Source organism: Cebus imitator, unplaced genomic scaffold (assembly GCF_001604975.1).
Source record: "Cebus imitator isolate Cc_AM_T3 unplaced genomic scaffold, Cebus_imitator-1.0 Scaffold30, whole genome shotgun sequence".
Taxonomy (NCBI): Eukaryota; Metazoa; Chordata; class Mammalia; order Primates; family Cebidae; genus Cebus; species Cebus imitator.
Genome location: NW_016107345.1, coordinates 2,760,166 through 2,778,110, shown reverse-complemented (window position 1 = coordinate 2,778,110; position 17,945 = coordinate 2,760,166). Strand labels below are relative to the sequence as shown.

The window sequence follows — 17,945 nt, the reverse complement described above, 5'->3', positions numbered from 1 at the left end:
CTAATTATAAAATAAAGGTGAGGCTGCCCAGAAAAAAAAAAAATTAAAAAAAAAAAAAACAAAAAGGAGCATAAATCTGATCAAGGCTCTAAATGTAACTCCCAATTTACAGGAAATCTCTGAGATAGAGAAACAGGTAAAACAGCACGAAGGGAGGTAATCGCCAAATTTCAGATAGGAGGAAATTCTACAAACAGTTTCTTCAACAAAATTTTTACAGCAATAGCAAAGAAAAAAAGAGAGAGGAGGGAAACCTATATATTAAATTAAATTTAAGAGCATCAGTTGCACTGTATGGACCTTATTTAGATTTGAGCCTTGAACAAATAAATTGGTTTTTTTAAAAATGATCTTTCATTTTTTGAATGCCATGCTATTGTTTTTGAATGCTATGATGTTTTGATGTTATTAAAGAATTATTGTTCTTTGTTGGTGTGGTCTAGTACTGTGGTTATTTTTCTTGTTTAGTAATCCACATTTTAAAAATATATTTTAGAGATAATCCACATTTCTAAAACTTTTCATTTAGAAATATTTCAAATTCATAGAAGAGTTGCAAGAAAAGTACAAAAAAAAAAAAAATTCCTGAATACACTTAACCAAGATCTTCCTGAACCATTTGAAAGTTACAGACATCACCCTTTTACTCCTAAATATTTTAGTGTTTCTTTTTTGAGAGAAGTCTTTCTCTTAGAATATTTATCTTTCAGAGAATCAACCTAATTCATACTAAAATATTTAGAAATTATATGATGTCTGGGGTTTGCTTCAAAATGATACAGAAGGAAATTTACATGAAACAAGATTGAGTAGAAGTTGACAATTGTCAAATGACTAACTGGGGGTTCATTAAACTAGCCTTTACATATGTTTAAGATTTTCATAAAATTTTTAAAGGTTTGTTAATAAGTCTTTATTTAAAATGATATAAAATGCTTCTGCTTGATGTTAAGTGGATAAGAAGATACATAGGTTGCCTACAAAATACTATCTCAACTATTAAAAGATGCACCATGCATAGGCAAAAGACTGAAGGGATCCATGCCAAAATGTTCAACACAGTAGGGATATACTACTTTTATAAAAAAAAAAAAAAAAAAAAAAGATAGTAACATTTTAAAACCAGGAAACAAAAACATTGGCAATTCATTCAACTAAAAACATCGTTAGAAGTGAAATGAACACACAGGTGGACTGAATCTGGCCAAAAGGGCCCCAGTTTACAGGTTTCCATTTAGAAAATGGGCCTGCAAAACCCACTGGGTCCCTCAGGCCACATCTGGCCTGATGTTTTTTCGTGGCCTACAAGCTAAGAATAGTTTACACATCTTTTAATTATTGGGGGAAAAAAATCAAAAGAAGAATATAACCATAGCTTGTTTTATTGCACTCCACTTTATTGGGTTTGTAGATACTGCGTTTTTTTTTTACAGGTTGAAGGTTTCTGGCGACCCCGCATCAAGCAAGTCTGACTGGGGCCATTTTTCCAACAGCATGTGCTCACTTTGGGTCTTTGTGTCACATTTTAGTAATTCTCACAATATTTCAAACTTTTTCATTATCATCTAGATGTGTTATGGTGATCTGTGATCAGTGATCTTTGATGTTACTATTGTAATTGCTTTGGGGTGCCATGAACCACGCCCATATAAGATGGTGAGCTTTACTGATAAATGTTTATGTTCTGACTGTTCCACTGACTGACCATTCCCTACCTCTCTTCCTCTCCTTGGGCCTCTGTATTTCCTCATATATAAAAATACTGAAATTAGGCCAATTAACCCTAAATGGCCTCTAAGTGTTTAAGTGAAAGGAAGAATTGTGCATTTCTCACTTTAAATCAAAAGCTAGAAACGATTAACCTTCATGAGTAAGGCATGTTGAAAGTTAAGACAGGCCAAAAGCTGGGCCTCCTTTGCTAAGCATTCAGAAAAGTGGTAAAGGAAAAGTTCCTGAAGGAAATTAAAAAGTTCACTTGATACTCCAGTGAACACAGAAATGATAAGAAAGTCTTATTGCTGATATGGAGAAAGTTTGAGTGACCAGGATAGAGGATCAAACGAGCCACAAGATTCCTTTAAGCCTAAGCCTAATCCAGAGTGAGGCCCTAATTCTCTTCAGTTCTAGGAAGGCTAGGAGAGGTAAGGAAGCTACAGAAGAAAAACATGAAGCAAGCAGAGGTTGGTTCATGAAGTTTAAAAAAGAAGCTATCTCTGTAACATAAAAGTGCAAAGTGAAGTAAGTGTTGATGTGGAAGCTGCAGCAAGTTACTCAGAAGATCTAGTGAAGACAGTTGATGAAGGTGGCTATGCTAAACAACAGATTTCCAATGTAGACAAAATAGCCTTCTATTGGAAGAAGATGTCACCTAGGACTTTCATAAACAGAGAGGAAAAATCAATGCCTGGCTTCAAAACTTCAAAGGACAGGCTAACTCTCCCATTAGGGGCTAATGCAGCTGGTAACTTTAACCTAAAGCCAATGCTCATTGACCATTATGAAAATCCTAGGGCTTTTAAGAATTATGCTAAATCTACTCTGCCTGTACTCTATTAATGCAACAACAATGACTAGATGACAGCAGGTCTAGTTTGGTGAATATTTTAAGCCCACCATTGAGACTTACTTCTCAGAAAAAAGATTTCTTTGAAAATACTGCTGCTCATTGACAATATACCTGGTCATCCAAGAACTGTGATGGAGAGGTACAAGGAGATGAATGCTGTTTTCATGCCTGCCAACAGAACAGCCATTCTGTTGTTCTGGTCAAAGAACAATTTTGACTTTCAAGTCTTATTACTTACAAATATATTTCACAAAGCTGTAGCTCATAGACAGTGACTGCTCTGATGGATCTGAGCAAAGCAAATTGAAAATCTTTGGGAAAGGATTCACCATTCTAGATGCCATTAAGAATATTCATGATTCATAGAAGGAGGTCAAAATATCAACATTACCAGCAGTTTGGAAGAAGTTGATTCCAACCCTCATGGATGACTTTGGGAGAGTCAAGACTTCAGTGGAGAATGTAACTGCAGATGTGGCGGAATTAGCGAGAGAACTAGAAGCAGAGCCTGAAGATGGGGCTCTGTAATTTCAATATAAAACTTGATCAGATGAGGAGTTGCTTCTTATGGATGAGCAAAGAAAGCCGTTTCTTGAGGTGGAATCTATTCCTGGTGAAGACTGTGAACCTTGTTGAAATGACAACAAAGGATATATATTACATAAATTTAGTTGATGAAGCAAGTACAAAGTTTGAGAAGATTGACTCTACTTTTAAAAGAAATTCTACTGTGGGTAAAATGCTATCAAACAGTACCACATACTAAAGAGAAATCTTTTGTGAGAGTCAATCAATGTGGCAAACTTCACTGTTGTCTTATTTTAAGAAACTGGCACCCCAACCTTCAGCAACACGACGCTGATTAGTCAGCAGCTTTCAACATCCAGGCAAGACCCTCCACACATAGAAAGATTATGACTTGCTGAAGGCTCAGATGATCAGTAGTATGTTTTAGCAACAACCTATTTTTAAACTAAGGTGTATAATTTTTTTTAGACATAATGGTATTGCACACTTAATAGACTATAGTATAATGCAAACATAACTTTTATACACACTGGGAAACTAAAAAGTTTGTGCAAGTTGCTTTATTGCAACATTTGCTTTATTGAAGTAGTCTGGAACTGAACCTACAATATCTCTGAGGTATGCCTGTATTTCATGATGTGAAAACTACATGAAATGCAGACTTCAGAGTTCATAAGTGAAGTTTTGAGACACAGTCACATTCATTCATTCATTTCTGTATCTATGGCAGTATATCTATCATTATTACTATACTTAATATTATATATTATTGTATTTTGAATTTCATCAATACAAAATTTATGAAAATTTGCTTTATCCCTTGTTATACAAATACCTATGTAGTATCTTCAGTTTTGCCTCAACCCACTGTTACATTAAATTTATAGGAGGCCATTGATTTAGACTGGCTCCCACACTAAACCCCAATAGACCAAACCAAAACGGAGTCACTCACACTAAAGTTCCACATCACCAAACTGAAATAAAGTTGTTTATCTGACTTAAGAAATTAGGAGAGAGCTAACAGGCCAATCTTAGCCAAAATAATAAAGAAGTTCCCTCTGCTTTAACACTTATAAGGAAAATTACCTGCAGTAACTTGATGTTAACCAATCTGCTTTTTGTATTATGTTATTTCCTTATTCCTGTCTAAGCTACCTTATAAAAACCAATTGTTCTGCAATGTCCAACAGAGTACCTTTCTATTTTTTATAGATAGGGTGCTGCCTGATTCATGGATTGCTAATAAAAATCAAGTAGATCTTTAAACTCAATTTGTTGAAAATTTGTTTTTTCATGCCATAGAGCCTAAAGTATTTGCTGTCTGACTCTTTACAGAAAAAGTTTGTCACCCTCTGGTTTAGAACTGGGCTTCCCCTGTGACCTCAAAGCAGCTTTAGCAGAAGGAGCACTGGTCTAAGAGTCAAGCATGGTTTTTGTTCCAACACTTAACTCTCTGAGTGACCTTGAGAAGTCCCATCTTCTCTGGGCCAGCATTCCCTCAAAGATAGAGCAAAAAGAGTCTAAAATCAACAAGGTAACTGAAATCTGTTGTTCAGATTCCCACAAGGTTTAGCAAGAAGAGCAGGGATGACGCAGTGTTAAATGCTGGTATGCCAGCCAGGTGTGGTTCTCCTGGAGACCAAGCGATTCAATCAGAATATCCTTTGAGGATGGCGCCACAAGGCACTCAGATCCGGGCCTCGATAGGCTGGTGAAGGAAGGAAGAGGAAGGCTCTGGGGGCTCCCAAAGCAAAGTTGCATGCCTCCAGTGGGCAATCTGACTTTGGGGAAAATAATTTTTTTTTTTTAATAAAATTTTTTAAAGCCTACAGCACCCGGTATTCCCAGGCGGTCTCCCATCCAAGTACTAACCAGGTCCGACCCTGCTTAGCTTCCGAAATCATATGAGATCGGGTGCGTTCAGAGAGGGGAAAATAATTTTTACAATCTTCAGCTTATAGCAGGTATTTTGGGTAGGTTTTTGGTCTGTGCTTTGTAGAAGACCAAAAGTACTTGATCACAGCATGTATGAAAAAGTCTGTTCATTTCATTTAATGTTTAATTCAGATCTAGCAGAGAGTGGGGAGGTGGTAGGTAGTGGCGGTAAGGGGTCCTCTGGCATCCTCAGCATGTAGGAGACTTGGGATAGAAATGGAAAGTTCATAAGGCTCTGCAGTAAATCACCTTTAAGGACACCAATGTGTAGGCGCTTCACAATAGGCAATGTGGGGCAATTAAGTAGCAAGGCCAACATTATGAGCAAAGCCAGAGAGTATATCATAGCACCCAGTTTCTATGCAGTAGGCCTGTAAGCTGCATTTAGGGGCTCTCCTGAGCCTTCTTTTTCTAGTTGCAACCCCTTCCCACTTTCTCCCTGGTACCTTGCTCCCCCAGCTCCATGGCATAGCAAAGCACAACTCATTTTGTCCCCCAGCTGCCTCCTGACTGCTTCCTTTGTTCCCTCTTTCTCACCTTCTGCATCCTCACCCTGCCCCTATGCTGCCCTCTCTATCTACAGCCAGCTCCCCATTCTGCTTCCCAGATGACCACCCCATTCTCTTCCACATCGTCTCCCCAGTACCCTGAGTAGTTCAGAGAACCTTTCCATGGTGTAGTTTTTTTCTTTCCCTGCTCAAGATTTCTCTCTTCCCTTCCTTAGCTCAAGAAACAAGAGAAAAGGAAAAAAAAAATTACAAGGGCACTGCCCTTCTGGGATTTAACCACACACTCTCAGCTGGTGGCTTTTGTTTTCTGGCTTCACTGGCTTGTAAGGCCCTCGGGGCAGGGACTCTACGTCATGCTTAGCGCTGGGGGAAGATCGGCAGGACTGTTAGGCCTTAATTAGAGCAAGGCTCAGACAGGGTAGGAGATTTTAGCAAGCAAGGGGAAAAGAAATTTCAAAATATCTGTTTGGCAGCAGTGACCACGGAGTAAGGAAGAGGATTGTTTTATTGTAGAAAGCATATAACAAAAGCCTCCCCTGCTTTTCATGAGCACAGAAAGAATATTTACACTGGCATTTTTCAAACCAAACAGCACCAGAAAACAAACTCCCTCCACAGGCCAAACATAGGGGAGTGTAGACACAAGTGCTAGTCTTGAACCCTGAGCAGGAATCGCTGCAGAAGCAAGGAAGCCATTAAGGGGGAAAAAATGCAAAATGATTTATGAGATCAAAAGAGCAATTTTCTGGTCAATGAGACATTTAGGCTAAGGCAGTGGCATGCTGGAATCACCTAACAAAGACAATTGATTTTGCAACTGGTCTCTGATTTACCTACTGCCCAGAGAGCCTTCTGCAGAACAGCCAGTATGGAGACCCCCCCCCACTGTCAGCCAGGGAAGGTAAAAAAGCAAAAGCATCTTGCCTGCATCACAAATTCAAATTTTTGCATTTGAGGGCTTCTCAACTTAACATCTGCTCATGAATGCAAAAGTGGCAGCCGTTATTGAGGTCACCTGGCAATGCAGGCGGACCAGCTTGGAGAAGGGCAGCCAGACATACGGTGGCTTATTAGGAGCCAAGATACCTCAGGAAGGTGGTGAGGTCAAGACACAAAGTCCAAGTAAAGGACTGTCCTTGTCATCAGCTGAAATGCCCCAAACTGTGGGATGGCCTCCAGCGACCAGTATAAAAGGCCACTAAGAGAACAGCACACCATTTACTTCTTCCTGGAACAGGGAGGACACACAATTGTGCTTGTCCATACAATGCTCTACCCTTGTGTGAGAACCTGGACTGCAGTTTCATAGGGGGACCATATCGTATTTCATTCTGCTTGGCTTATAGCAGTGCCTGGCACATAGTAGATTCTCAACAAATGCTCAAAGAAATAAACTGAGTTGTGGCAGTCCCCTTCCCCACTGATGGGCAGAGAGCCCCTTTACCACCAGCCCCTCCCCCACTCTACTACAAGGGACCCAAGCAAGCTTGTCGTCTTGTAATGGAATGTTTCAGGGCTTCTCAAAACAAATTAAGTATAACATTTCAGCTAGGCCACCTCTACTGCAATAAGCAAAGTCTGCTAAGTTATGAATCAATTTTAGAAGGTGCTTCTGAAATATTTAGAAGGCTCAAAAGAGCCTTATAGTTTCTAACTTGCATAGCAAACTTCCCCCTTTGTTCCCTGTTCCCTGACCTTCATCAACAGGCTAACCTGAAAAGCATGACAGAGTTCTGGTTCTTAAGAAGAATTTTTTAAACAATGATTTGCTCTCAGAGAGAGAGAGAGAGAAAGAGAAAAAAAAACAAAAAACAAAACCTCACTATTTCGATCTTTAGAAAGCCACCAACAGGCAAAGATGTATGCAGAGCTGAAGCGCTTTAGCAAAACCTGAAAAACACTTCACTGTGGTGGGAGCCATTTTAGGTCTAAGACAATGTACTGGCAAGATGAGGTGAGACAGACTGTTCCACCATTTTGCCTTTAGAAAAAATTCAATGGCTATCTCAATATTTTGCCATGGGTTTAAATTCTGGAATTCTTATGAAAAACAAAGCAAGAGGCTTCCCAGAAATTTCTCTGCTCTGAGAGGTCTTTCTTCTGCGGATTTCTTGGGTTGACACTGAATCTGTGCCAGAATTTCATCACCACCTAGGACTGCTATGCACTTCTGAGGCAGTTTCAGGGTTGTGACTGGGTCAAAGGCAATGACCCCACTAGTACCAGACTCTGGAGGTTCGACTGGCTAAAACCAGTCACAGGAACCTGGGCCAGTCTCTTACTGTGGGAAGCTTACCTAAGGAAGCCTCAGCCCTTGAAGCTGTCAGATCTGGCTCTGAAACAGCAACATTTACACAAAAAGGAAAGTTTGAAGGCTGGGCATGAACACTCCTCTGTCTGGTAATGCCCCATGTCAGATCTTCACCTGACTAGACCTTCTCAGCACACAGATCTCCACTTAAATGCCACATCCTCAGAAAGTTCTGATCAACCATTCTAAAGTGGCTCTCCTCCCTGGAACCACATAACCCTCACTTTTTATTTTTTTTAATTTAAAAATGTTTTTTAGAGAAAGGGTCTTGCTTTGTTGCCCAGGCTGGAGTGCAGTAGTGTGATTCTAGTCCACTGCAACCTAAAACTCCTGGGCGCAAGTAATCTTCCTACCTCAGCCTCCCAAATAGCTAGGACTATGAGTACACACCAGCCATCATGTCCAGTAAATTTTCAAAATTTTTTGTGGAGGCAGGGTCTTGCTATGTTGCCCAGGCTGGTCTCAAACTCCTGGCCTCAAGCAATCCTCCTGTCTTGGCCTCCCAAAGTGTTGGGCTTACACGCATGAGCCACCGTGGCTGGCCCACTTTCATTTTTAAATTTTTAAATTTTCTCTGTGCACTTGTCTTCTTTACTTATTTAGATCTATATTTTTGCTTATTCCCTTCCCTGCCAGTCCCCTCTCAGCCTCTGGAATATGCCTGGAATGTAGTAGATGCTCAATAAATGTGTTGACTGTTTATTTACCAAGAGAGCTGTTAAGAACAGCATTTCCCCTGGAAAGGAGCTGTTAGAATGAACCCCATGGTACCAGGAAGTCAAAGACTTAGCATGACTTAGTACTAAAGAAAAGGTGCTGGATCTCTTTCTAGATTCTTCTCACATAACAGTGAAGAGGCTGTAAGTCATGGTCTGATTACCAGTCCATCTCCAGGGGATCCATGGAAATGGATGAGGTAGATCAATACTACTCTAGTATTATAGCGAGAGATGCAATCTTGGTATCCCACAGCATTAAAGTTTGGAAAAACATCTACTCTCCAAAGGAAAAAAAAGGGTTGATTTATAGTATTTTATACTATAAATCATTCCAGCAGAAAACCACATATTTGCCCATTTTTGTTTTGGTGAGAACAGGGCAATTGTTTGTACAGTCTTCCTGTCACACCCGCTCTGGCCTGCCCAGTATAAACAACATAGCCAAAAAGTGTAAATGGATTCAGGATAGCTTTTCAAACAATGAGATGGGGTAAGTGCCACCCTCTACAATCGTCAAGAAGCATTTTCAGCTAATCTTGGAAATTCAGTAATAATTGTAACTGGGTAAGTTTAGAAAACCTTTGTGCCTTGTCAACATTGCTATGACATATGAAGGTAAAGTATTAAGGTGAAACACAACAAAGTAATGTATAGTAATTATTCTACTGGTCTATTTATTAGAATAATGATGGTACAATACACTACCCAATAATCTTATTTGGCTTTCTAGCTCCTTGAATTGGGTTTAAAATTCTTTTAGGCAAGACCAAGAGCAACATAAGTGAATAATGCCACAAAAAAACACCCCATTAAGTATGAAAATTTATAAGATGATGCAACCAAGCTTGAGTTACAAACAAAAGAATTGACATTCTATAAAGAAGAAATACACTGTTGAATCTATCAGGCATTCATTTTAATGGTAAAACAATTGCATTGCATCCATCTAATCTTGTAATTAAGATTCAAATAGGTGCAAAATGATTACTTTGTACTGGCCTATCAAAATAGAAGACATGTAGTTGTAATCTTTCTGAATAGCAGTAGTGTTTTAATTATAAATGCCTGGCTCATTATTTGCTCAAGAGCGAATGACAATTAGCTTGATCCTATTGCAACTGTTAAATGCTGTTGTTACTAAAAAAACAGGCAATACTGAGTCAGGTTTCTGATATTTCCCTTCGGTTGACAATCTTCTGATTGATACTGTACTCAAAATGTACTTAGTCATTTAAAGTCACAGGCAAGAAGGAAAATGGCTCCCAACAGTCAAAAAAAAAAAAAAAGGTGTTGCAGGAAGGGTATTTCATGGCAAGCCTGGAGAACAAAATCAGTATGAGATGAGTCACGTTCTAAAATAATTGAACCAGAGAAAGACTCCAAGCAAAATATTTTAGTTGGCCACAAAATAACACAACAACAACCACTACCACCCTTCAGCCCATTAGAGTTTCAATTCTACGATAGTGCTATGGAATAGAATATTAGATAAACTGTTAGAATAAAGCAGCCATTTACACAGATGGTTCTGAATCTCAGTGTTCTTCACATCCAAGCAAACCTCGTGGAGGTTTCGGGTTTAGCACCATCTTCCTACCACCCCTATAGAGATATTTCCACAAAGGTTCCGGGTGCACTTGTCATTGGAGGGGTAGGCTTGGGTTTGGGTCCTTTTCTACTGAGAGCTCTGAGGTTACCAACGGAGGAATCAGGGAAAGCAAGAGCACAAGCATTTTCTGATTCTCAGAATTTCTGAAATATCTTTTGTTTCAGTGGCGCTGGTGAACTTGTGATAATGAAACTACACCTCTGTACACAAACCTTGACCTGCATTCTGGAGCATATTGCAAAGAACACCTTAATTTTGAAAGTACTGAACACAAAGGAGGGGGAGAAAAGCTGACACTGTGCAAGCTTTCTCTATATGTTTAGAAACATAGCTTAATTTTTAAGGCTTGAAGACCGCATTTAAAAATATCTAAAACCAATTCAGATTCTATATGAGAGGAAAAATAACTGTAAATTTTTCATTAAACATTTGTTTCCTTTTTAAAGACATTCTTTTGCATATCTGTTATTGCATGTTGAAATACGATTTGGTTACCAAGGAAACAGGTTCTGGCCCAGTGTTAGATTTGAAACTAAAATATATTTGAGAAGTTAAGCCCAAAGGAAAGAGCTCATGAAATCATTTTGAAAAGTGCCCGAACCACAGCTATATGGTCTGCAATGAACCATTCGAGGGGCTCGGTTTCATTTAGTGAAGCTCTATTTCTTTTAAGAGGGCCATCTATATTTAATATTTCCCTCGTTAAAAACTGTAACTCCTCATCCTCCCAAATTACATACATAATATAGTATATCCTTGTATATTACCTAAAATTAATTTTGGAAGCATATCATGTTTTTATTTTCATCTTCTCATATAACACGTTTAAAGACCGCTTCTTAAAATTTAAATATTTTAAATGTTTCTTATTAAGCTTGTTTACGCTCTTTGAAATCATCTCCAGAAACCCATTTATTTTTAGTTTCAAGCTAAAATGGAGCTGAATCATCACTCTTTTCAAAAAATTCTTTTGTTGTCTAATGGTACCACACCTATCATATATATGATTTAAAAAAAAAATCTCCCTTTTATGGCAGAATCATTTAATAAGTTCATAAAATCTATACATTCTTATACTATCTGAATAGCAGAGGCTATCCAATTAAAAACCCTCTCCCAAAAGATTACAACTGTCTTATTTAATTTTTGTTTTTTTAAAAGTCACATTTCAATGCATCTAATGTTCTTGCTGCATGGCTCAAAAAAAAACCCTATAAAAACATGCAAATTTCAACCTACCTGTATGTATCACTTAATGCAGTGCTAGCATGACAAGACACTCAGCCATTTTTATGTAAAGCGATGGAGACCAACTGATTTCTCTGTCTTCTTGCTCACAAGTTTTAGATGCAATTGCCACATACACACAAAAATCATACGCAGAACAGCTTGAATGAACTGTGATCACAGAACTGAATTTATCAACAGGAAAACAGGATTGAAAAAAGAAGTTTCTCATCCAAGGTTTCTCTGAGACTGCAACCAAGGAGGTGGTGTGTTGAATTTTTTTCCCCTTCCTCCTCTGAGAGTTCAAAGCTCGGAGCTGACCACTGCAAAGGCCACTGTCACATTTGCTGAAAATCAAACCACTGATACCAGCATTGAAAATACAAATTTGAGAACCCAAGTTGCTTGCACACGATGGAGTGCATAAGAGTTAAAAATAGAATCCACCTTGCCTCCTACCTGCATAATAAACATGTAAGTTTCAAGTGTTTAATTTGATATTCACATTAATTAACAATATAACATACATTATTTAAAAGACAGCAAATGCATGAAGAAAGGAGAGACACCATCTGGTAGCAGAGTTTTGTTGTTGTTGTTTTTGTTTTTAGGGTTTTGTGGGGGGATTTTGGTTTTGTTAAAAAAAAAAAAGGTAAAATCATATTTTAGATGTGATGAAAAGCAAACATCCGGAAGCAAATGAATTGGAAATGAAAGGTGATGTTGAAATATCTAAGGCTGTAATGAAGCAAAAACAAGTCTTCGCTACCAGATGATATGGCATACAGAGCATTTACATACTCACATCTGAAATACTAGGCAACGTGTAATGAATTCTAGACACAGCATGCATACACAGCACAAGCACGGCTAATCCTGCCTGCCATCTTAGGCTCGCAGAAGCAAGATACGCACTGCATGCAGCACACGAGCACTGGGGAAGGAGGAGGCAAGGGACAGCTCACCTTAAATGCAGTATCTGATTAATGTTGTAAGTGACATTGCATATCAGCCTCAGAGTCTTGGTTCAACTGGGTAGGAGGGAACAAAGAAAAATGTCATCAACTGGTGATGCAAGATGAGCCCAATCACTAAACACTGTTTAGCAAACTCCAAATTCTGCAACCAGACAGAAGGCATTTCATACACTTAAGCAGAGCTGCTCCACAATGAATGTGTCCTTCTGCTTCTGAGAATCAAACAGTCCTTTTGCTAAGGAAGAAAATAAGCTGGAAAGAACGCTCTCATATTCTCTTCTTGAAGAAAGCTTTCAATACAGTATGTATCTGGTCTGGGATGCATTTTATAGATTGTTAATTTTATAGAATTGCTAAGAAAACACCAAAACTGTTAAGCTCTTGCAAAGTAAAGAATAATGCTGATAAAGGGTATAGCATTTCTAGATTATTTTTCAAAATCCTGAATGGTGCCGGCAGGCTTGTAGGAGAATTGCATGATCAGCTGTCTGTATCTGTGCTATAACCTTTAACCACAAGCCGTGTAAATGTATCCTGCTAAATGTATCTGCAGTACGGAGCGGCAGATACCGCCTCAGAATTTTATTAAAATGTGAATGAATTTTTTTAAACTTGGAAGCAGAATAAAATCAGAACAGAAAAATAAATTGATGCTGAGTTCCTATGGCTGCATAGCTGACCATCATGAACGATAAAAGCTATCCTTAGGATACTGACCTAAATAATACTAAGACTTACAGCAGCATACTGTATGCGTTTAGAACATAGAAAAAGCACAATGATTTTTCTTATCCCTCCCCCTCCAAAAGCTAAATTTTAAAGTAACGAGCCATTAATAAGAATACCAAAAGGCTATAGATAGTACATACTGTAAGAGAAGAAATCGTATTGTGCTGAGTTGCAATGTTTCTTTGTTTTACTTTGAGGCTTATTTTAGCTACGCTTGCATGATGACATTGACATCAGGAGGTCAGTGCTGACACTGGGTTGCTATCCGTTTTATGAGTGAAATGTTTTCCAAAAATTAAATCACATCTACTCAAACACCAAATTTCATGTCGTCTTCAATACCACCTCCCTACCCCCACGGCTTAAGATTGATGGGATCTAGTTTGGCCGTATGTAATAAATTGGAATCATCTTCTGCAGATACTCCAATACATCATGGTGAGGAATTAATTTTTTAAATAAAAAACCTTCAGGAATTCTTATGCACCCCCTTTCATTCCTTCCTATCAACACACACACACACACACACACACACACACACACACACACACTCTCTCTCTCTCTGTCTCTCTCTCTCTCTCTCAAAGCTCAAATTGCAATGAAATGTTTAACATGTGGAACAAAACTGTTGAAAGAGCTGCTTATTCAGGATTTTTAAGAAATGCCTAATAAGCAAATACTGTTTTGCTACAAAACCAGTGTCACCATGTCCCCAAAGAGGAAAACAGCATAGCTTGCTAGCAAAATTTCCTCCAGATCCTGCCGGCAGGTAAAAAAACAAAAAAGCATTTTATTTGCCATGCAGTATAAAACAAGAAGTCTTTTATTTTTAAGGAATAGAACAGCTTCTTTTCCACTCTATTTCTTTAGCTACAAAGAAACCATACCCACCCCCACCCTTAGATCCTGGACATAAGCCAACATTTTTATAAAATGGTGAGACTGATTTTGAATATATAATATTTATAGTTTTCTTCTTCTTGTCTCTCCAAACGTCTTTAATTGCCTATTGCATCACTGAATATGCTGTTGTTAATTTTAACACGTGCAAAAATGAATTCATATTTTTTGGGGTTGCTAGTTTTCCAGCGCCTCAATTTTCTGTAAGGACTAGCTGAAAACAATCAGGTTAGCAACACATTGAAGTTCCCCAGAATCTTTTTAAAAGAGAAAATATGTTCAAACGCCTTAGCTGAGGTACTAGGTTTCACAACCGGATCTTTTGTTTCTACCTCTCATTTTATCACCTGCCCCAGAGCACAAGTGATTTTTAGCTTAATGTGTGGAATGTAAACTGCCCTCCTACAGCCCATACACTTTAAAGTCTCTGAGTTGAGTTGTCCAGATGGTGGGTCATACCTGAACCATAACGAGAGTCCTCTTCTTGTTGGAGCACATCTCTCTCCCACAACTACTCCAGAAATAAATGTGGCTCTAACGAAAACAGTAGCTCCTGGTCTCACACCAATGGTGGAACCATCTTCCCCACCCCCACATCATTGCTCTATGAGCTCTGGTTAGCATTGACGGCGTCAGAAAATTAGAATGGAGTGTCCTTAGGCCAATTCCTCCTTTACCGTGGGGGTTGAGAATTAGAGAGATGATCACGCTCAGTTATAAGGCACCAATTTAATATATGGTCATCTGTAAAGCAGAATCATTAGAGTGGGGTGGGAGGAGGTTGAGGTGAACACCTAGGCATGGAGTATCTCTATTGAGATATTTTCCATTAATGACATTTGAAAGCTAGATATTCATTTAAAAATACTTGCAAATTATTATCATGTAGGCTAAATATACACATTATGGAATCAACCCTGACCACGTAGAACTAAGTCATCTGACTCCTCTGTCGGGAATAATAAATGACAGTGACAACGACAGTAATCCACATTAGGCTCTCAGGAGATGAGTAAATAGCATTATATTCCCTTTACAGAAAGAGTGGTGAATGTGGTCAGCTCCCCTACAGGTACTTGTAAGCCAGATGCCAGGGCAAACAGTTTCCAACCCCCTGTAGGGTTCTCTGTCCACTCTCTGTCAAAACGAGCGTAAAAGCCACGTATTGCTTTATTTTGTGATGTTCCAAGACACTATCAGTAAACATGGTACGTTTACCAGACCTGCTAGGGTTAAACAAATGTGAACTATAGTTAAAATATTCAGAGCAACGAGGTTGTTTAGGCAGACATTCTCAACTAGTAAATCCTGTTTTATACTTTCAGAAAACCGTGCTCATGCCTGAATTACTTAAACTTTGTCAGGATTACTAGTGGCAAGGGTATGCATTCACTTATGATTTTTAAAAATTGTGTGCTTCTCATCAGTCTCCTCGGGGCATGTGCACAAACATTAATTTAAAAGGCAAATCCCTTTTCCACAGTGAACATTTTAGCCTGTTTCTGCCACTTTGACGAGTCAAACACGAGGAACCCAAAATAATCTGGCAGGCACAGGCTGGAGAAGGACAGAGCTAGAAGTGAGGGGTGAGCCTTTCACTTTGATTAACGTGCTTACTTGCTCACGGTCTCGTTGTTCTGCAGGCTGAGCTAATTTTCTTTGCAGTCCTGCGGGTTAAAGTTAAATTGCATGGCTAATGCAATGTACATAATTCAAGTATGAACAAAGCTTGACTCTCTATGTCTTAAAAAAAAACATAAAGTCAGGGCACTGAGTCCCAGAGGAATACTTGGTTTATAAACATTTGGATCGGTTTGCATGTTCCTTTATGTCATTCACCACATTAAACATTACAGCTGGGTTCTTTTTACACCTAATAGAGACAGTCAACATTTGTGGGTACATTGTTATCAGGTTAGGCTATTCTAATTGAAAAAATAAAAATAAAAGTGTTTACCAAATACACTTTTGTTTAAATTCTTAGTATTTAAAAAGTTTAAGTTTTTTTTTTTTATGAGGTTGGTTATTACCTGTCTATAGCATATTTAGTCCTGGAAACAACATGGTGACTTAATTTACCAATGACCAAAAATGCCTTTGGATTTTTGAGAAAGTTCAATGCTACTTTGAACATCTCTATCTTGCCTAGAGACATGGGCAGGAACTTCTGCCTTACATATTGATCAGAGCTAAAAGGTCTATACTAGCTACCCTTATGGAGAACCTATCATATACTCAATATTTTAGCTACAGGTCCAATGTTTATTTCATTCTAACCCAATAATCCTGCAAACTGAGTATCATCGATTTTAGGCGAGGAACTAATAAAGATTACACACAGAAAATAGCAGACTTAGGATTCAAAGCTAAGTTTGCTTGATTGCAAAGTCTACATCTTTCCACCAATCCTAAGAGGATAAAACTTCCTCCTATGGCCATACTCCAACCCTGATGTCAGTAATCTTATTACACAGACACCTGGTAGAGGACGTTGTCTCCCTGGAGTCCTGACTACCTCTGTTTATATGAATCAACCTCTACCCTCCAGGCCCTGGGAATTGTGGGAACCTGGAATGACAGCAGCTGGAGACAGGCTGTGCCTAGCAGGTGGAAAAGACACAATGAAAGGGGCGGAATCAGCTGGACCATGTAGGAAAGTTAAGTGTAGGAAGCAGAGTAAATATTTTAGTGGGAGATTTGTGATAATTCAAAAAATGTTTTATGAGGCAAAATAGGTGTCATAAATAGATTTCAGATGGAATGTATTTATTAAAAACCTTGTAAAGTCTAGTTTTTTCCCACTCACAGGTGACCAAACAGGCTGAGAGAGATCCAGTAATTTGCCCAAGATCACACACTTCATAAGTGAGTTTATTATTAATGCAGCCTTTCACTATATTAAAAATTATAGTCCGTTTCTTTTTACACCCAATATATTCAGCATTTTTGAATAAATTTGTTATCAGGTTGTTAGACTGTTCTACTCTAAATGATCAATTAAAGAAAAATCAGTGTAACAATCAGAGTAGCCTGTTCTCTTCAGTTTGTTTGGTTTGGGGTTTTTTTTTTGAGATGGAGTCTCGCTATGTTGCCCAGGTGGGACTTGAACCCTCAGTGGATCCTCCTGCCTCAGCCTCCTGAGTAGCTAGGATTATAGATGCATAAAACTGTGCCCAGCTGAAACTGACCTGCTTTCAACTCACAAACAGTATTTTTCTCCTGAACAGATAAGCTAAGTAGCTGTTATGATATTTTTTCCAACATATTTTTAAAATGAACTTTTAAAAAGCCTAATTTTGAAGTAAGAAATTTTGCTCAACCAAATTTACTGTTTTATTTTATCATTAAAATGACTAAAATACTAAAATCATTTTAATGACTCTGTTAACATCTGTTCATTTTGCCCCTGTCCCAGGTCACTTCCAGTTCTGAAAGTTTGTGATTCTAAAAAATCTAGCCCAGCTTGTTTTCTAGGTCATATAGGCCAACAGCTGGACTCTAAGACTCCTGCCTTCTGATGTATGTGGCCAGCTGACTATACTGCTTCATTGGCAGTAACTGTATATGCCAACAAGATGGCTCTCAAAGGCGGCTTTCTAATCTACCAGTTCCACCCCACCTGGGAATAGGAGAGGGAGACTATCTTTTGCTCGGTGCTCATGGGCAGTAGAATGAAGGGTTGGGTGAATGACATGCTTGAGGAGTCTGAACTCCAGGATGCCTTCTCCAGTTCTTACACACAAGCTTCCTCAGGTCCAGCCATTAGGATCTGTGTAGGATGTGAGAAACAAGTACACGCTGTTGGCAAGCACTGGACAGCAAGCCTTGTGGACCAAACTGGGGTTACCCTCCAGGAAAGAGCTGGAAGGAAAAGGGAACTGTAAACCATGTTTTTTTTTTTTTTTTTTTTTTTTTTTTTTTTTTTTTTTTTT

The 17,945-nt window shown here is 38.6% G+C and overlaps 1 protein-coding gene, 1 long non-coding RNA gene and 1 pseudogene across 11 annotated transcripts in view; 1 reads left to right on the top strand and 2 right to left on the bottom strand.

Annotated features, from left to right (window-relative positions):
• Positions 1 to 17,945, bottom strand: part of ZBTB38 (zinc finger and BTB domain containing 38) — an 88,907-nt gene that overhangs the window by 57,045 nt on the left and 13,917 nt on the right. Inside the window, exons 1-3 of one of the 10 annotated variants that reach the window (XM_017523736.2) lie at positions 14,473 to 14,631; positions 12,373 to 12,438; positions 11,420 to 11,866 (exon numbers count right to left, since the gene is read on the bottom strand). The gene's annotated coding sequence lies outside the window, so the exon portion shown is untranslated. Of the gene's footprint in view, positions 1 to 2,957; positions 3,195 to 8,471; positions 9,889 to 11,419; positions 11,867 to 12,372; positions 12,439 to 12,554; positions 12,646 to 13,253; positions 13,452 to 14,472; positions 14,632 to 17,945 lie in introns of those variants that run through there. The other 9 variants (XM_037736829.1, XM_017523737.2, XR_001823601.2 and 6 more) reach the window with 9 other exon arrangements.
• On the bottom strand, positions 4,921 to 5,037 carry LOC119470420 (annotated as a pseudogene).
• Positions 12,598 to 17,036, top strand: LOC108300814. Its single transcript, XR_001823605.2, has 2 exons — positions 12,598 to 12,685; positions 16,822 to 17,036. It is a non-coding gene; the product is annotated as an uncharacterized LOC108300814 (long non-coding RNA).